This window comes from Schistocerca serialis, chromosome 6 (genome assembly GCF_023864345.2).
Source record: "Schistocerca serialis cubense isolate TAMUIC-IGC-003099 chromosome 6, iqSchSeri2.2, whole genome shotgun sequence".
NCBI lineage: Eukaryota > Metazoa > Arthropoda > Insecta > Orthoptera > Acrididae > Schistocerca > Schistocerca serialis.
Genome location: NC_064643.1, coordinates 489,006,653 through 489,028,130, shown reverse-complemented (window position 1 = coordinate 489,028,130; position 21,478 = coordinate 489,006,653).

The window sequence follows — 21,478 nt, the reverse complement described above, 5'->3', positions numbered from 1 at the left end:
TAAATCTTATATTTTGAAAAAACAAAAAAATTCTTTGACGAGTAGAAAAGTATGGTTTTACAATGTGCTTGTGGTGTCATATTAACCCCAGTGGTACTAATAAGGGTACAACAACGACTGAAACAAAAATCATTAACAATCGGTAAAACAGTAAAAGGAAAATTAAATTTTCATTGTTGAATTCAAGAAGCAAACAAACAATTTACGTTGGGGTCATACGGACCCCAGTGCTACTCAGTGCAATAGACATGAATAAATTTTAATGGGTTGTAAATACAAAAATCGGATATAATTGGATAGAACTGACTTAGAGGGAAAGAGTCATGTATTTTGAAAATAATAGTTTAGACAACAAGGCAGATAAGATTTCCAAACTGCTTGTGGGGTCGTATTGACTCCAGTGGTACTAGCCAAAATACCACACTTTTACATAAAATCGTATCGTTCATGTTTTGTAGCAGAGGACGAAACAGGACAGATAAGTGGTGTGCGAAAAATAAGAGCAAAGTAATTGTTATAGGGGAAGGAGTAATTGATAAAAATTATCCATTTATAGTCAAAGATTAAAAGTTGCGAATGGTGGACAGTGGGTTTTAACAAGATCAGTATAATGTGAATCACAAGCATATCTATTAAATTACCTTACGAGGCAACTTTACATCCATTTAGTAAAGAGTTGTAGGAATTGTTTCTCCCTTAGCTCGTCTTGATCATCGAGTAACTTATCTGTTCTTATTCTCGTGGGACTGGAGATTTCTACTTCCTCTATTATTTTCATCAGCCGGCCCTTAGAGGCAATATCCAAAATTTCAAGATTATTCCTTAATACCTATATCGTTTGCTTATTTTTAGCAATATTTCAGCATCTATGTCCTCCATATCGATTCCCATTTCTTCTGTTACGTCATTCTACAAACTCTTGTGTCTTAGAGACCTTCACTGTACTCTTTCCATCTATCCTCTCTCTCTTCTCCATTTATCAGTGGAGTTCTACTTGCACTCTGAACGTTGATACCTCTGCTTGTAATTTCACCGAAGATTATTTTGACTTTTCTGTGTGCTGCATCAGTTCTCCGGAGCATCATTTACTTTTTAATTTCTTCACATTTTTGTCTGCAGCCTTTTCGCCTTGGCTTCTTGCACTTCCTATTTCTTTCATTTCCTTGTGACTTAAATTGCTGTATTCCTATCTTTCTGGGAAAATTTCTGTACTTCTTCCTTTTCTTGATCACTTGAAGTTTTTCTTCTGTTGCCCAAAGTTTTTTCGGTATTAACTTTTCTGTACCTAGGTTTATTTATCCACCTACACTGACTGCTGTTTTTTTAGAGATGTCCATTCCTCTTTAAAGGATTTGCCCCCTGTAGTATTTATTATCACACTGTGAATGTCCTTAACAAACTTCCTATACCTTTCAGCATTCCTTAGCACTTCAGCATTCCACTTCTTTCCACATTAATTCTTCCATAAGATTCTGTGAAACTGTAGTCTATTATTTATCATTACTAAACTGTCATCTGAATTCATATCTGCTCTTCGGTAGGCCTTACAATCCAATATCTGTTTCCGGAAACTCTGTTCGATTACGATATAATCTAGTTAGAATTTTCCCCATACCTTCAGGTCTTCTCCATGTATACCTCCTTCTCCTGTGATTTTTGAACAGCGTATTCACTATTACTAGCTGCAATTTACTGCAGGCTACCTTTCTATTCGTAATGAACCCTACTCCTTTTCTATCGTTCTCTGGCGCAGTTGATATTGTTCTATACTCGTCTGACCACAAATCTTTATCTTCTTTCCAGTTCAATTGACTAACGCCTGCTATATCAAGATTGAAACATTGCGTTTCCATTTTCACATTTCCTGGATTCCCTACCACATTCAGGGTTCGGCGTTACATCTTGCAACTCGTGTCGTGTTTCCCTTTCATTGGTTATTCAATCATTTTCCCGCTTTTATTTCACTATTGGCAGCCGCTTCCAGAGATCGGTGTGGGGTATCATCCGGAATGTTTTTCAATGGAGAGAACAATACGATAGTTTTCACTTATTGCCCACATGCCCTGTGGATAAATCATTGAGTCTTTAACACAGTGGTGACCGATGTCATATTGATCCTCATGTGTTGATTAATGCTGATTCTGCCGGCTTGTAGGGGCAGTTTGCGATCCGAAGGGCAAGAGGTTACTTTGAAACGCAGTCCACTCCTTGAATCTCTTTAATAAGATCGTTGACAGAACGAGGGTGACTCCTTATTTCGGAAGTCTTCGGCCTCTACTTCTGATGATTTTTATTCAAAATTTAAACCGTGACTAGGTTCAAATCTGAGATCCAGGACGTTTTGGTAACTAGTAAAAGAAACTACACCAAAACCGTGGATGCACATTGTATAGTACAGAAGTATTGGGCTGGTAATAATTAGATGAAAAAATTTAAACAGAAAGATGATTCAATGTTTTGTGAAGTGATTTGTCGAAAAGTATGGGGACTTGTTTTCGCTCCGCTCAAAATATTTAACCCAGAAAAGGACACCTAGTGACGGAATCAAATTCTTCAATTCTAGTAGTATAAACTGTAGCCACTACACTAAGAGGACATCGCAACTTTACTCTCTTGAATGAAGACCCTTGTACTATATGTGACTGCAGTGTAGCCAAAGCTACTGTCTTTCACGGCAGTTTTCATCTAAAATATGAACAGGATGAAGTACTATGAGAGATATTTTTGCACTGAGTGCACACACGGAAAGTCTCCGTGGCATACGAGTTTCCGAATTTTGGTTCACCGTGAGAACTACAACCTCCAAAATACAGTAAAACGCCAGTTAGATCAGAACAACTGACATACCAACCACAACTGAAATCGTCTTAAGGAATAGTTAATAACTGCTCTCAACATCGACAATCCAGCCTGAAGCTTTTTGTTACAGCTGTAGCAGTGAAAGTAGAAATACACTGAAGGAAAAAAGTCGCAACACCAACAAGTAATTAATGTAGACTAGTGAAATATCAGGAATACATTTGTCTAGGTAACAAACTTAAGTGATTAACAATCCAAGATCACAAGTTAATGTAATCGGTAGATAAGCCACAGTAAAAGTGAAATACTGCACATTATTAATCGGTGTAACCACCAGAATGTTGATTGCGCGCATGCAGACGTGCGTGGATATAGTTAAACATGTGCCGGATGTCTGTTTGTGGGAGGGAGTTCCATGCCTGCGGCTCTAGGTCTGCCAGTACTGGGACGGTTAATGTTGTTTATGAATGACGCTGGAGTTGCCGGCCGATTATTTGATTGGAGACAGGTCTTTGTGTCCAAGCAGGGCGAGCCAACATGTCGTCAGTACGGACAGCTTGTTTGATTAAAACAGCGCTATGTGGGCGAGCGTTATCCTGTTGGAAAACAGCGCATCGATTGCTATTCACGAACGGCAGCACAACCGGTCTAATCGCCAGACTGTCGTACAAATTTGGAGTCACGGTGAGTGGGATAACCACGAGAGCGCTCCTGCTGTCATGCGAGATCGAATCCCAGACCATAACTCCAGGAGTAGGCCTAGTATGTGTAGCAAGCAGACAGGTTGGGTGTAGACTGGCCTCCTCTTAAATAACATACGACCACGAGCGGTACAGAAGCAGAACCAGGTTTCATCAGAATACACAATAGACTTTCACACTACCTTCCAATGAGCGCTCCTTTGACACTACTGAAGCCGCAAATGGCGGTGATTTGATATCAATGGAATGCACGTTACAGGGTATCTGGTTCGTAACCCATTTTAACAGTTCGTTGCAACACTGTAGTGACAACTGTTGCTAAAATTCATACAGCAGATGGAGTACGATGTGCCATAGGCATAACACAAACACGATTGTCGTCCCTCTCAGTAGTGCCACATTGCCATACGGAGCCTGGTCTTCTTGTGATCGCATATTCTCGTGACCACCGGTACCAGTAATCAAGTACAGTGGCTACATTCCCACCAAGTCTTTCTGAAATATAGTAGAAGGAACATCCAGATTCTCTTAGCGCTATTATATGACGCCTTTCAGAGGTGTTCAAATGGCTCAAGTGGCTCCGACGCACTATGGGACTTAACATCTGAGGTTATCAGTACCCTAGACTTAAACTACTTAAACCTAACTAACCTAAGGACATCACACACATCCATGCCCGAGGCAGGATTCGAACCTGCGAGCGTAGCAGCAGTGCGGTTCCGAACTGAAGCGCCTAGAACCGCTCAGCCACAACGGCCGGCAGAGGTGTCTTACAGGCAGGTCACCATGTACAATCTCAGTGGTAAATAACGCTCACGACCGTTACAGCATGCATTTAAAGCAAACTTGATTTGCATCCTCATAGTGCCGTTACTAGCGCTGCTTTTATGCGACTGGCACAAAATTTGAACGGACATCATCTTCCAGATGTAGAAACACACCTACCTACTTAGGTTGTTGTCGCGCAACTTCATCTTGATACTGCAATTTTTTCCGTCAGTGAATTAAATAGGTTTTAAAAAAAGACATGAATAGTGATTACAGTCTTCACGGATGCCAGATATATACTTCGTAGCACGATTGGTATCTTAACGTAGCAGGGACGTCGCCACAAATGTATACAAATTTTTGTAGGCGAGGAAAGCTGGTTCTATACCAGGACTGGCCCGGGGCCGTAACGCGCACTCTATTTGCGGACGAGGTGGGTGCAGGGGTGGAAAGAGCAAATCCCCCTTAAGCGGCGCGCTTTCCAGCGGCGTAAAGGCCATGGCAGCTCATTTTGCCTTGCCTTGCCGTACGATCTCCTCCGCGTAGGTCGGCATCTGGGTTGCAATAGAACGATTTGCCAAGCGTAGGACCTCGGTTCCCCGCCAAAGTGCCCAAGGTTTCATGTGTTTTTTGCTGATTTTATGCATTGGCTACTACACATTCAATCTCAGAACCCTGCACTTCGTTTCTTACTTCTTCTCCAACATTCCCATGGTCACTGTATCAGCTGGAGATAAATTCAGAGTCTAACAAATGTAGGGGGTGGCTTTATCTCGTATATGTACGTCTACATCTATACTCCGCAAGCCGCATTATGGTGTTCAGCGGAGGGTACTTTATCTACGAGTGATACTTCATCCTATTTCAGTCGTGAATGGCATAACGACTGTTGGTGAACTTCGGCGTGAACTCGAAACAGTCAGATTTTAACTTCTAGGGAAAGTTATGCGCTAATAACTACAGTAAGGAGAACACTGCATGGCGATAATGTGTCTGTAGGTAACCGCAGATGTGTAGGCAGATGGTCCGCTGCTCGTGGTCGTGCGGTAGCGTTCTCGTTTCCCACGATCGGGCTCCAGGGTTCGATTCCCGGCGGGGTCAGGGAATTTCTCTGCCTCATGAAGACTGGGTGTTGTGTGATGCCCTTAGGTTAGTTAGTTTTAAGTAGTTCTCAGTTCTAGGGGACTGATGACCATAGATGTTAAGTCCCATAATGCTCAGAGCCATTTGAACCATTTTTTGTTGGCAGGTGAAATATGCATATGGTAACAGTGCCACAATTAGTTCGGAAGTTTCAAGAAATTAGGAAAGCGGTAAGCGAAAGCAGAGCCTACGCTCCAAGATAGCGTGTGAACACGAAATTAGCAGTTGTTACCGTACTATAAGTAAGGAGCCATCACACACATGAGTACCAGTATGGTACCTATCGCAGTGCAGTATCAGTTCGTTGTTGGGAAGCGTAAATGGACGCCTAGGAATTCAGCAGCGAAGCCTCGACGTCAGAGCATTGAGAGCCATGTGGTAGGGTGCAGTCTGAAAGGAAGACTATATTCCACTTTGGCCAGCAACTGACTATAATAAGTAAAGTATAATTGAAATACTGGGTTTGTTTCTGTGTCAGATAATGGAGTAAAAAGATCGGTCTGTACTTACCTCTATTATTGACCTAATATATATGTTTCTGTGAGGAGTTATAAAATGTAGTGGCATGGTACTCATCTCGTATAAATCTGAATAATGAAGGGTACAATGTGTGGTGTACGCATTTGCCATAAGTAAGCGGAACGAGTCATGGAACAGCACTTGCCCCTGTTGGCCAAGAGTACTGCTATTATGCAGCTGTCTCACGAAACTATACTTTGTCTAACAAGGTTTAGACAAAGTATGGAAACACCAAAAATACAGCACATTACTATAGGGAAACCGTTGGTATTTAAAAGCGTTTCCAGCCGTCTCGAAATGGATAAAAATAGATCTCATATCGTTTCCAGGGAATGCAAAGGTCTCTAAACTGAGATCGACAGGAAGTGCAAAATTGCTAAGCAGGGATGGCTAGAGGAGAAATGTAAGGAGGTAATGGCTTATCTCACGAGGGGTAAGATAGATACTGCCTATAGGAAAATTAAAGAGACCTTTGGAGAAATGAGAACCACTCGCATGAATATCAAGAGCTCAGATGGGAACCCAGTTCTAAGCAAAGAGGGGAAAGCAGAAAGGTGGAAGGAGTATATAGAGGGTCTATACAAGGGCGATGTACTTGAGGACAATATAATGGAAATGGAAGAGGATGTAGAGGAAGATGAAATGGGAGATATGATACTGCGTGAAGAGTTTGACAGAGCACTGAAAGACCTGAGTGGAAACAAGGCTCCGTGAATAGTCAACATTCCATCAGAACTACTGACGGCCTTGGGAGAGCCAGTCCGGACAAAACTTTACCATCTGGTGAGCAAGATGTATGAGACAGGCGAAATTCCCTCAAACTTTAAAAACATAGCCCCACCACGAAAATTATAACGTTTCTCATTGGATAGACAGAATTTTTGTAGGCGGAGCTTAAGGTTAACATTGAGACCCTGATTGGTCACATGAAAACACAGCCAGATGGTTTTTTTAAACCAACTTCGGTAAATTGTAGTAAGGAGAAGTTAGAGGAGAGTTGCTTCCGAGACGGCGAGGTGAGCGGCGCTGTGCTGCCCGCCGCCCCCTGACGAACACCGACAAGGTAATGTATGCACGCAATGCCGCATAATAGCGTATAAAGCTTCACTCAGAACTGCAGAAGTCTTATCTGTTACACCCCCTTTTCTGCGCAATACTAGTGTCGATCGTCAATTAAAGCTCATGGTGTTCACATTTGCCACTTGAAGTAAAAATTTGAAACGCGATGATTTTTCTGTTATATAGTTATTGAGAAGCCACATCACCCACTGTAATTTACGACAAGTTAGATAAGTAATTAAAGATAATTGAGGGTCACTGTAGACCATTTTGATAGTTTTCTCTTTTGTGAAACTTAATTTAAACCTAGATTATAGATGTGATATGGCATAGGTCATCCTTCAATCCATTGTAGAACTTGGAAACCCATTCAGGGAATATTCGTTCACATTTTTGTTGAACGCAGTTGGTTTTTACCATCCTGTATTAAAACATTTCCTTTTATCAATAGTGCAATTTATAAACAATGTTTTGTGAGTAGAATAAAATTTCCAATGGTAAACTTAACTGCTTTTTCGACGTTATTTTACCAGCTAACTAAAAATAGGAAAGCCTTGAACCCCTTCCACTAAATTTAGTTAGTACTAAGATTCTTTTACAGGGAGTGCGGTGGAGCTGGCGCTGAAATCATTAAGTATTTGGTTATATCATCGCTAGTCTCACTGAACTCTTCTGAACTCTACATGTCATGTGTGGTCTGGCGTCTCCTTACCAGCAACAGGTCCCAGGTTCATACTAATCAATTCCCTAAAAAACACGCTCAGAGCGTCGTTGCGCGAAAGTGGTAGGGAGACACGATATAGAACAAACAGACACCATGCAGAATGTTGGAGTACGATTTCGTGCTGTGGGGCACAAGGTTTGTATTTGTACTTGCGTTTGGTTGTTAACTTTTGTTTGGATCACTTATACGATTTTGAAGTATCATCGCCATTTACAAGCCCCTGAAAATTATTCGTGCCCACAGATGGAAGGCGACAGAGAAAATGATTCCCATAATATTCAGTGTGCTAGTCCACATCTCAGCTCACCGATACTGAAATAAAATGTTCTACGTCTCTGTGTATAATCCAGTTTCAGGAACTACAACGATACATGAATGTCTACTGTAGTTTAACAAATCAGTATATTCAAGCAAAGTTCACCCACACAAATTCATATTTACGGAATTTATTAAACTTTCCTATGTTAATCAGCATTCAATACAGTTCAGAGACGATTTCTACTTGGAGTTGCAAATATTACTAATTATTGATCTCTCTGTTAATTAATTAGAATTAATTGTTCTCCTTAAAAGTGGTGAATAAGCTATCCACTTGGTATGTCGTTTCCTACAGCTAAGGGTGGCACACAAAATTGAAAACTCCGAAGCCTAAACACAAGCTAAATAGAAAATTATTGATACTCACAACCTGACTTTTACATATCAGCACAGAATCTGCGCAATTACTAATTCGATCGGAGAGCTCACAAGCCACTATTCTTTAACGCCATCTAGGGGTTAGTGTGCACAAACGTTGTTAAAATTACTCATATTCTGAAGAGTAGGGAGCACATCGCGTGTGACTGACGGCGATCGAATGATCGTTTTTTCATGCCACTACGTTGACATTTATACACTCTCGGTGCGTATGGCAAACGGAATACACGCAGCTAGAAAGATTCCCGCTTTAGCAGTACTGACCATATAATACCATTTTTGACTCCGAAATAGTTTATATTGTTGAAGACTAATAACTTCCAAAATTTTTCTGTAAGCAAAACTGCACTCTGCTTACGTTCTGTAAAAATACACGACCGGTAACTCTTAACCTCTCACCTACAGAATTTTTCTAGAGGGACCGAGGGGTTGATTGTGTCCTCCGAACTGTCTCTTTTCTCCCGTCGGCACCTCTGTCAATTTACAATATCATCTTGAAGTTCAGTACAGCTTGAATGTGGTGCTGTCATATTACCATTAATATGAAGGTTACCTAATTGAACATGTTTTTTACCAATTTTAGTTCAAATATCCGTTCTTACTTAATAAAAAATACATTACAAGAGCTGACTAAACCGAAATCTTTTCAGTATGTTTTTATAGGAAACTGAACCTAACTCCAGAAGTAAAATTTTCTATCAATAACATTAAAAGCTTTTGAAATTTGGAAAGAAGTGGATTTTTTTGTAAGCTAATCAGTAGATGATGCTAAAACTCAAAAATTTAATACTGACGTATTTTGCACAATCTTTCCATGTCTTTGAACCTTATTTAAAGATTTAATTTTACTTTGTGTAGTTAACAGTTCCTTTTCTGTGCTGTACAGTCACGCATAAGGTGCTGCCGGATGGTGGGAAACACTAACATATCGCTTGTCTCTGTAGATATGCTGAGACACTGCTTGCTTCCCGTCAACGCCCCTTATATACCCTAGTAGGCCTGGTTACAACACTAAACACGAACGGCATAAATGTATTCTGTTAACCGTTCCATTTGTCACAGAAACTTGCAACTCGTATCATATACATACGCACCGATGGTGTGTGCGTAAAGTGAGAATGACATTAGACCATGTCTTCCAGGTGGTTCACTCTTTTTCTCAGGCACTGTAATCCAGTGAATACCATTAAGAGTAGAAATTAATAAATAAAATATAGGCCAGGCCTGCAGATTTAGTTTCGTTTATTTTGTTATGGGTAGAAGAATGTGTTTTAGCAGCAAGTTCAGTCTCCGTTACCCAACACCGTATTTGGATAACTTTATTACCTCATTCGTCTACAAAAATATCTGTCAGTAATAGAAAGTCAAGTTCTCTGAAATGAAGAGTAAATGATGATTTTCTGTAGCAAAATCATGTTTTAACCAAAGTTAATTTATCATCGTTGATAATGCAGGTATCGAACAAATATCAACCTCCAGTCGATTTTATCTTCAACCACGACGAAGCAGTTCTATACATCTAGATGATAAACTGGCGGAATTTTACATGTATGTGTAGCCAATCGGAAAATGTTAAGAAACAGGACCAGACAAGAAACTGGAAGGAAAGTTATAAAACTATCATTATTTCAATACTTCTTCATAGAAGATAGAAGAATGCATCTCCAACCTCCAAATATTTTTTTATAAACATAAACCGATGAATCTGACACAGTTATATTACAATCTCGCTCTGTATTGTGTAACTATCTACTACACAAATACTCAGTTGTCAGCAAAACTCTAGGCTTTTATATATTCAGCTTAAAACATATCGCGCTTTCATATTCTCATAATGAGAAAATTCCGTTGATTTATTCATTTCGTTTTGTGCATAAATTGCTGAAAGAGCTACAGATTTAAAATTCGAAATATGTTTAAGCAAATCATATGCAGGTTCAGGACACCCAGTACAATTCCTAATACCTCGGAGACATGGTCGCAATTTGGCTAAACAAATATCGCCCAAGCCGGTTGTTGGAGCTAATGCTGTAAGACTCACCCCTGTTTCCGTCTGGGAACTAGTCAGTTGCATAATAAAGAGGTTAATGTTAAGAAACAATAATACAAAGTCATTATTTGAAAGAAAGAAATAATTCTTCCCACTTATATGTGTTTATAATTATACAAACATCGTAACACACAAAAGCCAGCAGGGGGTATGGTAACGAAGGATGGGCCAGAAGAAGAAAGTAAGGCGAAAGACACAGACCAAATCACAACGAGAATGTAATTTATATCTCTTGCTCCAGGTTTTGAAACACTATGAATTTAATGACTCACGGCACAATCATATTTAGTGAAACTAAGTTTACTAGCACAAGAAAAAAATACTGACGTGTCTTCACACACCTATCTTTGACTTAGGCAAGGAAGTATTTACTTGACGAAATTAATCTTAAAATTCTTTCACTAATTCCAGAGGTCCATAAATAATAAGTATTTAGTATCTTCAATAGACCAAACTTTGAAATTAGTGCTTATTTGTGGGCAGGAATAAAGTTTTTTTACTACTTTCGTTATCAAACGCATACGTTGTTCACATGCACATAGATAAAAGGTAAGAGTATTTAATATTCTATTGAATCGTTATGTTCGGTACTCTTAAGGTTCACAAAGTCACAGTAGTTTGGTAATTATCAAAGAATTGCACCACACTACACTTAGTTCTTCTGATTGTTTAACGCTTAGCACCAAATCCCAAATGGTTTGAATTCGGATATAGTCTTTTCTTTAAAAACTTTGGATAAAGTTATGTTAGTCGTAATGTTAATTAAATTTTTAATTAGAAATCTCACATGGATATGATGCGTGATGTTTGCAGTGCAGACGACAGACGAGGTCCGTAGGATTGCAGATGCAATGGCACGATGTCCCTGGAACCGTCGCCGGCCGAAGTGGCCGTGCGGTTAAAGGCGCTGCAGTCTGGAACCGCAAGACCGCTACGGTCGCAGGTTCGAATCCTGCCTCGGGCATGGATGTTAGTGATGTCCTTAGGTTAGTTAGGTTTAACTAGTTCTAAGTTCTAGGGGACTAATGACCTCAGCAGTTGAGTCCCATAGTGCTCAGAGCCATTTTTTGAACCTGGAACCGTCATTGAAACAAAAACCACCCAGGAAGTTTACTCGGAATTAGTTGATACCATCTCGCGGTCATTCAGGCCAGGTTTTCATGGAAATAATTATGACATCCACATTCTGTGAGTTATATGAAAAAACAGGACATACAGACCTTATATTTCGGTACAGTTAGTTTGTTTTCTCTTAGTCTGGTAATGATAGTTCCTACTCGCATCTGGATTTATTCGTAAGAAGCTCTTGTGTGTATAATTTGAAGCCAGAATATTATAATATGACCATAGCAATCTTGGCCATAGTACCATTTAGGTACAGAAAACCGTAGGCAGTCTCCAAGTCGTGTTTATTAGTTACGAGTCAATCTAAGAACAATCAAATAGAGGCACAGTATACAGTGTCTCTGCGCATTTTTTGCAGAATTTGGTCAACCTTAAAAAACCTTCTTATTGGTTTTGTAAGTAACATATGGATTTTGAATGAATTTTGTAAATGTGATGTTCAGACCAACACTTCAGCTCTCTATGGGAAGATGAATGAGGCGAATACAAGATTGTGTTACACCATGAGATGCTTAGTTGTAGGCAGAGGAGGCACAAATTTGTTTTGTGGCTTGATGAACATGACTGCACCAACGACTAGACTCAGTGATTACAACAAAAAATTCTTCAGTGCTCTTGAAGTTGTTTGCAAGAACGGCAAGTAAGCAGCTTTCGAGGAAGCTGTAGACATTAACAGTGAAGTGGAAGCAGGACACCGTGTAGTGAAGACAGGTCCGTGTGTGTCTTATGATGGAACCTGGATGAAGAGGTGCCATATCCCACTTCATTAGTGTAAACACAAGGAAAATATTCCACTTCCAAATAATGAGTAAATATTGCTCTCTTGTGTGACAGAAGAAAGAACAGTGATGGAAGCGAACAATATGGTGTTAGGATTGTGACGTATCCTAGTAATAGAGATTCCAATGCTTTTAAGACTGTTTAGAGAGTAGTTATGGCTCATTCAAAAACTAAAACTAAAACACTGGAATGTGTGGGGCATGTTCAAAACCGAATGGGAAGTTGACTTCCCATATGAATGCGTTGCGCAAAAACTGCATTTGGTCCTCAATTGTCGTGAAGATAGCTAATGTTCAATAGTGGAAATGTAGTTACGATTAAGTGCCTGCAGAAACTTCGTCATGCCGCAAGCTGATTTCTAGCTCGGCAAGACGACGGTTGACATCCCGCTGCCATAGCGGAATGTCAGTGTGCACCGCTTTTTTAAGGTTCTGCACTTCCGCATTTGAGCCCGCATCTTTGGCTTCAATCGCGGCGTGCACTTGTTCGGACACTTTGTGCTCAATTACTTGCTTCCACCCAGGCGCATTCAACTGAAGATACTCTGAAGCATCGATGTGGCACGGCTGGACAAAGCTCAGGCAACAGAAGAAAAAATGTAAAATTTGCCTTGGCAAAGGAGGCAGGGAAGAGATTATTCCAGGAAGACGAAGAAAAAAATAAAAATTATGAATACTAGAGGTACAGCAACATTGTCAAAAATTTAAATACAAGCTATAAATGCGTATTGCCATAAACTGCCTTTTTTGATCTATAAAGTACTTTTTCTGTGGAACTATAAAAGCTAACATTATGCAATTTGACATAGTACTTAAGAATTATTTACTGAATAATCCCGTGCAGTACTTTCCTGTTACCTTTTCTCTGTGAAAAGTTCTCGTTTAAAATTTGAGAAAAATAGAGCAGTCCTGTGTATGACAAAACTAAAAAATTAATTTGAAAGCAGCTGTTACCTTAAACAAAAATCTGTCCACACCTTTTATTAGCTTCTTTACGCACATTTAAACCGTGAAATTCCAGTTTTATTGCTTGATTAGTTTACGAAAAGAGGTACATTATAGAAACAATGGTAATTACAATTTTACATCCTTATAAAATGTAGTCGATGCACATTTTCAAACAAAAATTTCACGGAATATCAAGTATTATGTTGTGCATAATATACTCAAGTTTTATTACTTTAGCTGTAATAAAAAAAATGGTTCAAATGGCTCTGAGCACTATGGGACTTAACATCTGTGGTCATCAGTCCCCTATAACTTAGAACTACTTAAACCTGACTAACCTAAGGACATCACACGCATCCATGCCCGAGGCAGGATTCGAACCTGCGACCGTAGCAGTCGCGCGGTTCCGGACTGAGCGCCTAGAACGCTAGACCACCGCGGCCGGCTAGCTGTAATATTTTTGAATATATATATATATATATATATATATATATATATATATATATATATATATATATATTACGTTTAAGCAAAAAAATGCATTTTGCCCTACGTCTGTCCTTAACACTTACTACGTACAGAACTGAAGGCTACATTCCCCAGCCATTGTAATTCTACATTATTTCACCAGTTCATCTTGTGGCCTAGATTTTCACTAGGATTTGGTCCTTCTAAGTTCATAGAATACAATTCTATAGTTTTATTCTTCTGGGAAATGTAGGTCTCATACTCAGTGATGTACATATCATACTCAGTGACTTCAAGAAAAAAAATATATTAATATTATCAGTTACTTTACTAAAGCAAATAGTTTATGGCGAAGTTTCTTTATCATTGCTTTTACATATTCCACTCATTGACATGAGGAAGTTACTTACATAACAGAAAAAATCTCGAAATAGCTTTTCGGATTGCGTTTAGTACGTTGAACGGTTTCCATAATACATAGTTTTTTTGCTCTCACTATCATCAGTTCACTTTAATCTATCGGGTATCAATGGAATATATTCTCACAAAGATTGTGAATAAAAACTATGTCTTCAGACTAGATTACACTTACTTATTTTATTACGTAGCAAGCAAATCACAATTTTCGCAAGTGTTTGCCACTGCACTATTCATCCACTATGGTGTATAAGAACAATGGCATTTAATTTCTTTAGCTGACATAGATAATATTAATCTTCTTCTCCTTTTTTTTTAGATAAGGCAGCATTAGCTCTATTTCGTACATATTGCAAAAAATTCTTACAGATTTATTTCGTCCCCTCCAAAAATTCCTTACTCCCGCGAAAACTGCATCTAACTGCTAAAGTTTCCGGTGTCATTCGACTCCAGTTCCCTTTAATAAACCTATCCTAAAACTGCAGTGGTCGCAGTACCTGTTTTTCTTCACAACGCAAGGACGTACCAATCAAAGATCAGCAAATAGCCACCAACAGTTACATATAATACTGTATTGTTAGTAACATGGTGATATATAACCAGAGTATTTCAGAGATAAATTGGATGCCTATCGGATCATTAAGGTGAGTTAGGACATTTTCTTGCCGTTGAGGAAAAGCTTTTTGTAGAAGCCCTAATTCATCCATAGCTGCCAGTGCAGAAGTGCTCTGTTCGGCATACACTTTGGCAATAGATTGCTGCACTGTTTTCTTTAATTCGATCTCTGGAATTTTTGTAATCTGATCGTACTTTCCCCTAAATATTCATCTACTCTCGTTTCGTGATAAATGGAAAGATCTTCTACTTGGGTTACTGCCCGCTGAAGTGTGGATTTCGGAGGTCGTGCTCTAGTTGTCCTGTCGGTTTCTCTATAGTTCAGGAATGCCTCTAATGGTGATACTGAAGCCTGTAATCTCACTAGTTATGGTTTGTAGATAGGTGAGCAGCACTTTGGTCACGCAATTAGAAAACTTGGTTTTTAATTGCTGAGCTTGATTTCTTACCTGTTCACTAATTTGTGCAACCTGACTAGTCATAATATTTTGCTGTTGCTTCACAGTGGTAAAATGATTGGGCATAGTACTAGTTTGTGTAAAATTAACGTAATAAGTTGTATTGCGACACTTGCAGTTTCAGTACTTGGCTGATCTACAGCCAGCGACGTAGTTTCACTCGCAGCAACTATCATGTTATTTCAATTTGCCCGGCGTAGTTCAGCGACTCTACTTGGCGTGGACTCAACAAGTATTTGGAAGTACCCTGCAGTAATATGCTGCCTCTAAAGCCGTCCATAATTGCAAAAGTGTGACACCTCTATTAATTTCCTTAAATGTTCAGTGGATGGCCAAATCATTCGCTTGATTTGTCCAGACCGTTCTTGAAATGATCGCTATCATTTGGGGTGCAGTGACATTTTTAGGAACATGAAGTCCGTGAATGACTGGAAATTGTCTCCAAGTAGACTGACATAAAGGTTTTCCATCGATGTTCGGTTCATTTGGACAAGAGGACCCAGTCTATTCCACGTAAACACAGAACACACCATTATGGAGCCACCAACAGATTGCAAAGTGCTTTGTTGACAATTTGGGTCCATGGCTTCTACTGGTCTGCACCTCGCTCGAACCAGCTCTTACAAACTGAAGTCGGGACTGAACTGATCAGACCACGCCTTTCCAGTCGTGTAGGGCTTAGCCATTATGTTCATGAGCTCAGAAGAGGTGCAGCAGGTGGTGTCGTACTGTTGCAAACGCATCGCGTCGGTCGTCTGCTGCCATAGGTCATTTACGCCAAGGTTCGCTACACCGTCCTAACGAATACGTTCGTGGTACGTACCACATTGATTTCTGCGTTTACTTCATGCAGCGTTGCTTGTTTGTTAGCACTAATATCTCTACTCAAACGCCGACATTCATGGCCCTTAAGTGAAAGCGTCGGCCACTGCGTTGTCCGTGGTGAGAGGTCATGCCTGAAATTTGCTATTCTCGGCACTCTATTGACGTTGTGGATCTCGGAATATTAAATTCTCTAACGATTTTCGAAACGGAATATCCTATGCGTCTACTTCCAACTACCATTTCGCGTTCAGTCTATTAATTCCTGTAGTGTGGCCATAATCACCTTGGACAGTTTTTCACATGAATCACCTGAGTATAAATACAGCTCCGCCAACGTACTGCCTTTTTATACCTAGCGTACGCAATACTGTATATGTGCATATTGCTATCCAAATGTTCAAATGTTGAAATGTGTGTGAATTTCTGAGGGGCCGAACTGATGAGGTCATCGGTCCCCTGACCTTCACACTAATTATACTAACTTAAACAAACATATTTTAATTACAACACACACGCACATGCCCAAGCGAGGACTCGAACGTCCGGCGGGAGGGACCGCGCAGTCCGTAACATAGCGCCTCTAATCGCGAGGCCACTCCGCGCGGCTATAGCTATCCCACGACTGTTTACATCTCAGAGTCTAATATTTCTTTGCAAGGCAAATGCTAATCCCTACTATAAGCTGCGGACGCCTGATCATGATTATATACCACCTGATGATCTTCTTTTGCAAAATCGGCAATAATAACGTAATAACTGCAATTTTTGCCATTGACAAAATTTCCTACACTTCCAGTCTCTAGGAATCAAATTTTACAGCTACAGAAATCAGACCTAGATAAAAACTGTGGTATTATCTTACTTCGTGTTGCAGCTGCTAAAAATGTCTTGACAAAAATTTATTAATTGTGTTAGTTCCTTATTTCATATTCCTTCCTTTAACTTCGTTGCTGAATTCCAATAAATCTCGTTCTCCTTTAATTTTTATGATCCTTCCGATATTAATTTGTACGTCTCGTTGGGTTACATGAAAAAGAAAGAAACACTTATTAAAAGTACATATTTCGAAACAAAATAACATACACTGCATATTAATGATCTGTATTAAGTATTATCAGGTTTAGTGTAACACACCCTAATTAGAAAAAATCTGTGAGACAAACTACGTCGGCTTCGTATTTTCGGGACCGCGAAAATTTAAAATCTTGAAGTGCGCTAATTTGATTCGGACTTGGAAAGCCGATTTTTTAATAAAGTGATATGCATATTCTGAGCAATTACTACAATTCGGAGTTATCCCGGTGAGCTGGCCGCTATAGCTGGTAAACAAATATCGTCCAAGCCTGTTATGCACACTAATGCAGTACGACTCAACCACATTTCCGCTTGGAAACCCGCCAGTAACATATTAAAGGAGTTAATGTTGAGAAACAATAATACAGAAGTCATTACCTGAAAGAAGGAAACAGTTCTTCGCAATTACACGGTGACAATTATTGAACTATATGACAAAAAAAAACGTAAATTAGTTATAGATTACGGTGTGTACACTTTATTCAACATGCAAACATCAATACAGTTATTCGGATTTAATTTACGACGTGTTCGATATGCCTGACATAATTGGCGATGATGTGGCGCAGACAAACAGCGAAATCTTGAGTGACCCGCTGAAGCGTCGGAACGTCGATGCTGTCGATCACCTCCTGAATGGCTGTTTTCAGCTCAGTAATGGTTTTGGGGTTATTGCTGTCTTCAATCGCTTGTCTTTAATATAGCCCAATAAAAATAAGTCGCATGCTTTCAAATCCGGAGAATACTGCGGCTAATTGAGGCCCATGCTAGTGGCCTCTGGGTACACCAGAGCCAGAATGTGATTCCCAAAGTGCTCCTCCAGGTCTTGAAACTCTCTCCTGCTTCGATAGGGTCGAACTCCGTTTTGCATGAACCACACCTTATCCAAATCAGGATCACTTTGGATCATGGGGATGAAATCATCTTCCAAAATCTTCACGTTCCTTTCGGGAGCCACAGCGCCATCAAGGATTATCATGCCAATTATTCCGTGACTGGACATCGCACACCACGAAGTCATTCGTTGAGGGTGAAGAGACTTCTTGATCGCTAAATGCGGATCCCCAGTCCCCCGAATGCGCCAATTTTGCTGACTGACGAAACTATCCAAATGAAAGTGAGTTTCGTCGCTAAACCAAACCATGTATGCACATACTAATGCCCGTTATGCTCCGCGGCAAACCGTCCAGTTGGAACGTCCAAAGGGAAACCGTTCAGAAGCTATGACGATTTTATTTCACAAAGTTCAATAATCGTCACCCTGTTCATCTGTATACAAAGATACATAGGCGTTAATAGACCATGCTAGAAGAAGAAGACACACAGAAGACAGATATGACATCACAAAGATAGTGTAACTTGTACCTCTTCCTCCAGATTTTTAAATACTATCAACTTAATGGATGAGTGCATAATAATATTTGACAAAAGTAATATTACCAGCCCAAGACGAACAAGAAAAAATACTAATAGATTCTTATAAATCCCTATACACTGCTGTAACCTTCATGTTCCTCATTCTGTCTGCATTTTAAAATCATACTTTTCTGAAGTATTCTAGTATGCTTCGCATAATCCCCATATCTGTTGCAGTAACTAACCTTTGTTTCAATTCTGATAAAATCCTAATTTTTACTTAACTCATCCACATCTGGTTCAGACTGCTGATAAGCTGGCTGTATCGCTGCTACGAATCTGTCAGACTCTGTCAAAGGTCAGTTTGAGCAGTCGTGATACCTTTCCTACGATCGCCATCCTTATTCGCAACTATAGCTGCAGGATATTAAATATCCGCGCTATTGAGATCTGTGTAGTTTATTCTGTGTCTCCTAACTGCAGCAGAAGGTGAATCGCTTCTTACGTCCGATCTTGAGCTTCTGAAGCGTTACACGATATCTCACTTAGGGTCGCTGCCAGAATCCATGCGTTCTTGACAACCTCCTGAGCGCGACCCAAATTAGGTCACGTAGAGCTCCACAGATTTGATCGGAAACGTTTGTTGGCGTAGCTGGATTAATTCTCGGTACTGCTAGACATTTGACATCAGCTTAAATATGAGTTGATAGCCTCGCTTTGACCTGAAAGACAGGTTTAAATTTTTCACTGCTCCAGAGTAAATAATTAAACTCGTGCAGAAATCTGACTGCCATAAGAAAGATTCCAAAACCTAACCATTCGACTGTGAAATGTACACCACTAACAGTTCAGTACACCTGTTTAGTAGCAAGTCCTGCCGATAATCTGCACAGCAAAAAACAAGTATACATATCAGAGTCATCAGGGAAAAAAAGTCACACAATAGCAATACACACGAAAAATTCGACGCAAACGAACATAATTTATTGCTTTCTGTCGGGGCCTTGACACATCTCTTAGGTTCACTAAATGCCATCAGTCGCCTAGATACTCTTACTGGGGTCGAAAATATAAATTGACGTCTCTGTCCATTTATCGTCCGTACACTCACTAAACGTCAACTCTTAGCCAAGGAACCGGGATGGCTTAAGATGAAATCTACAGCCACACACGGGAACGCACTCTGAAAATGTGTCAGTTTCATATACTGCAGGAAATGGCTCGGTCGAAAATGGTGGGTCAGCTTCTCCCGACTTCTGACGCACACAACGAAAACAGCATCCCCTGCCCACACGGCACACGGCTTCTACACCTCACGCTTGCTGCCTGCGGAATTATCTCCAAACAGTTCTACGAAGTTTAAGCCTTTCAGCGAGTTAGACACAGGAGCAGAACGTAGTTATTTTCATTGGTCATTTCCTGCTGCCGGCAGCGGTGGTCTAGCGGTTCTAGGCGCTCAGTCCGGAACTGCGCGACTGCTACGGTCGCAGATTCGAATCCTGCCTCGGGCATGGATGTGTGTGATGTCCTTAGGTTAGTTAGGTTTAAGTAGTTCTAAGTTCTAGGGGACTGATGACCACAGATGTTTAGTCCCATAGTGCTCAGAGCCATTTGAACCATTTCATTTGCTGCTACCATTTATAGCGCTTCGGTAAGGCGCTGCTTTCTACGATGGATCTTAAAATTTCCTTGCAGTGGATGTTGGATATTACTGGCCACCATGCGGCAATTTTTCGACCTTTGGCCAGCCTCGTACGTGCAGGGGATTAGGAATAGTCAAGTCTGTTATCTCGTAGCAGATGGCAACTTCGTCCCGTATCATACAAGATAGCCACAGAAACGGACAGAGACGTGTGGTCCGGAAGTGTTATGTAACAACTGTTGTGCAATACAATTATGTAGATTTTCTTTCCATATGTTATCCTCAGGGCAAGTCTCATATAGTTCGAAGCTACATGTGCTTCATTAATACATTTTCATCTCCAACGAAATTCAATAAGCTTATTGTAAGCTCTTCTTGAAACACGCGGAAATCCTCATTCCCGTTTTACACCTTTTCTTTCGTTTCCTCCTTCGTCCTTTCGCACAAAAACGGAATGCCGTACTTCCACTACAACTCTGATGTACAGACTTCTTCCCAATACAACACAGCTCAGCAATTATGAGCATACGCAGCGCTACACCAGGATAATACGTGAATGATACTTCATTCAAGTTAAACTGTGTTCAAATGGGTTCAAATAGCTCTGAGCACTATGGGACTTAACATCTGAGGTCATCAGTCCCCTAGAACCTAAAACTACTTAAAGCTAACTAACCTAAGGACACCACACACATCCATGCCCAAGGCAGGATTCGAACCTGCGACCGTAGCAGTCACGCGGTTCCAGACTGAAGCGCCTAGAACCGCTCGGCCACACCGGCCGGCGAACTGTGTTCATTTTTTATTCTACGCTCGTACTCGTAGATCATACACCTAGTTGTAATGATGCTCTGACAATGATTTCACACTCTGTGCACCCAGTCACAATACCAGATACACTCAGCCAATACATAAAAGCCTCCAGATTTATATTGTGAACGCAGAGAAGACCCAAAAGTATTAATTTTCGACTATATTTTATTTTTCAAATCAGTTATATTTTATTCGCTTCGTTCAAGTACCAAACTAACTTGTAAAAGACAATGTGAATATTTAAAGCAGAAAAATGGATCAGCTTAGAGGAGCCAATCGATTAGCGTTAGAACAATTGTATTCAACAACTTTAGGAAATCGGTGGCTCTTTGGGTGGGTTTCATGGTAGTATTTCGCTCGCAGAATAGGATTCTGAGAAGAGCGTTATATTGTGACACCGGATAGTCGAGAACCACATGGAAAACACGTGCTCGCTCCCACAGCCCTCCCTTCACCCCGCCATCAGTTCTTAAAACAGTGCCTTATACAGTAAAGACGA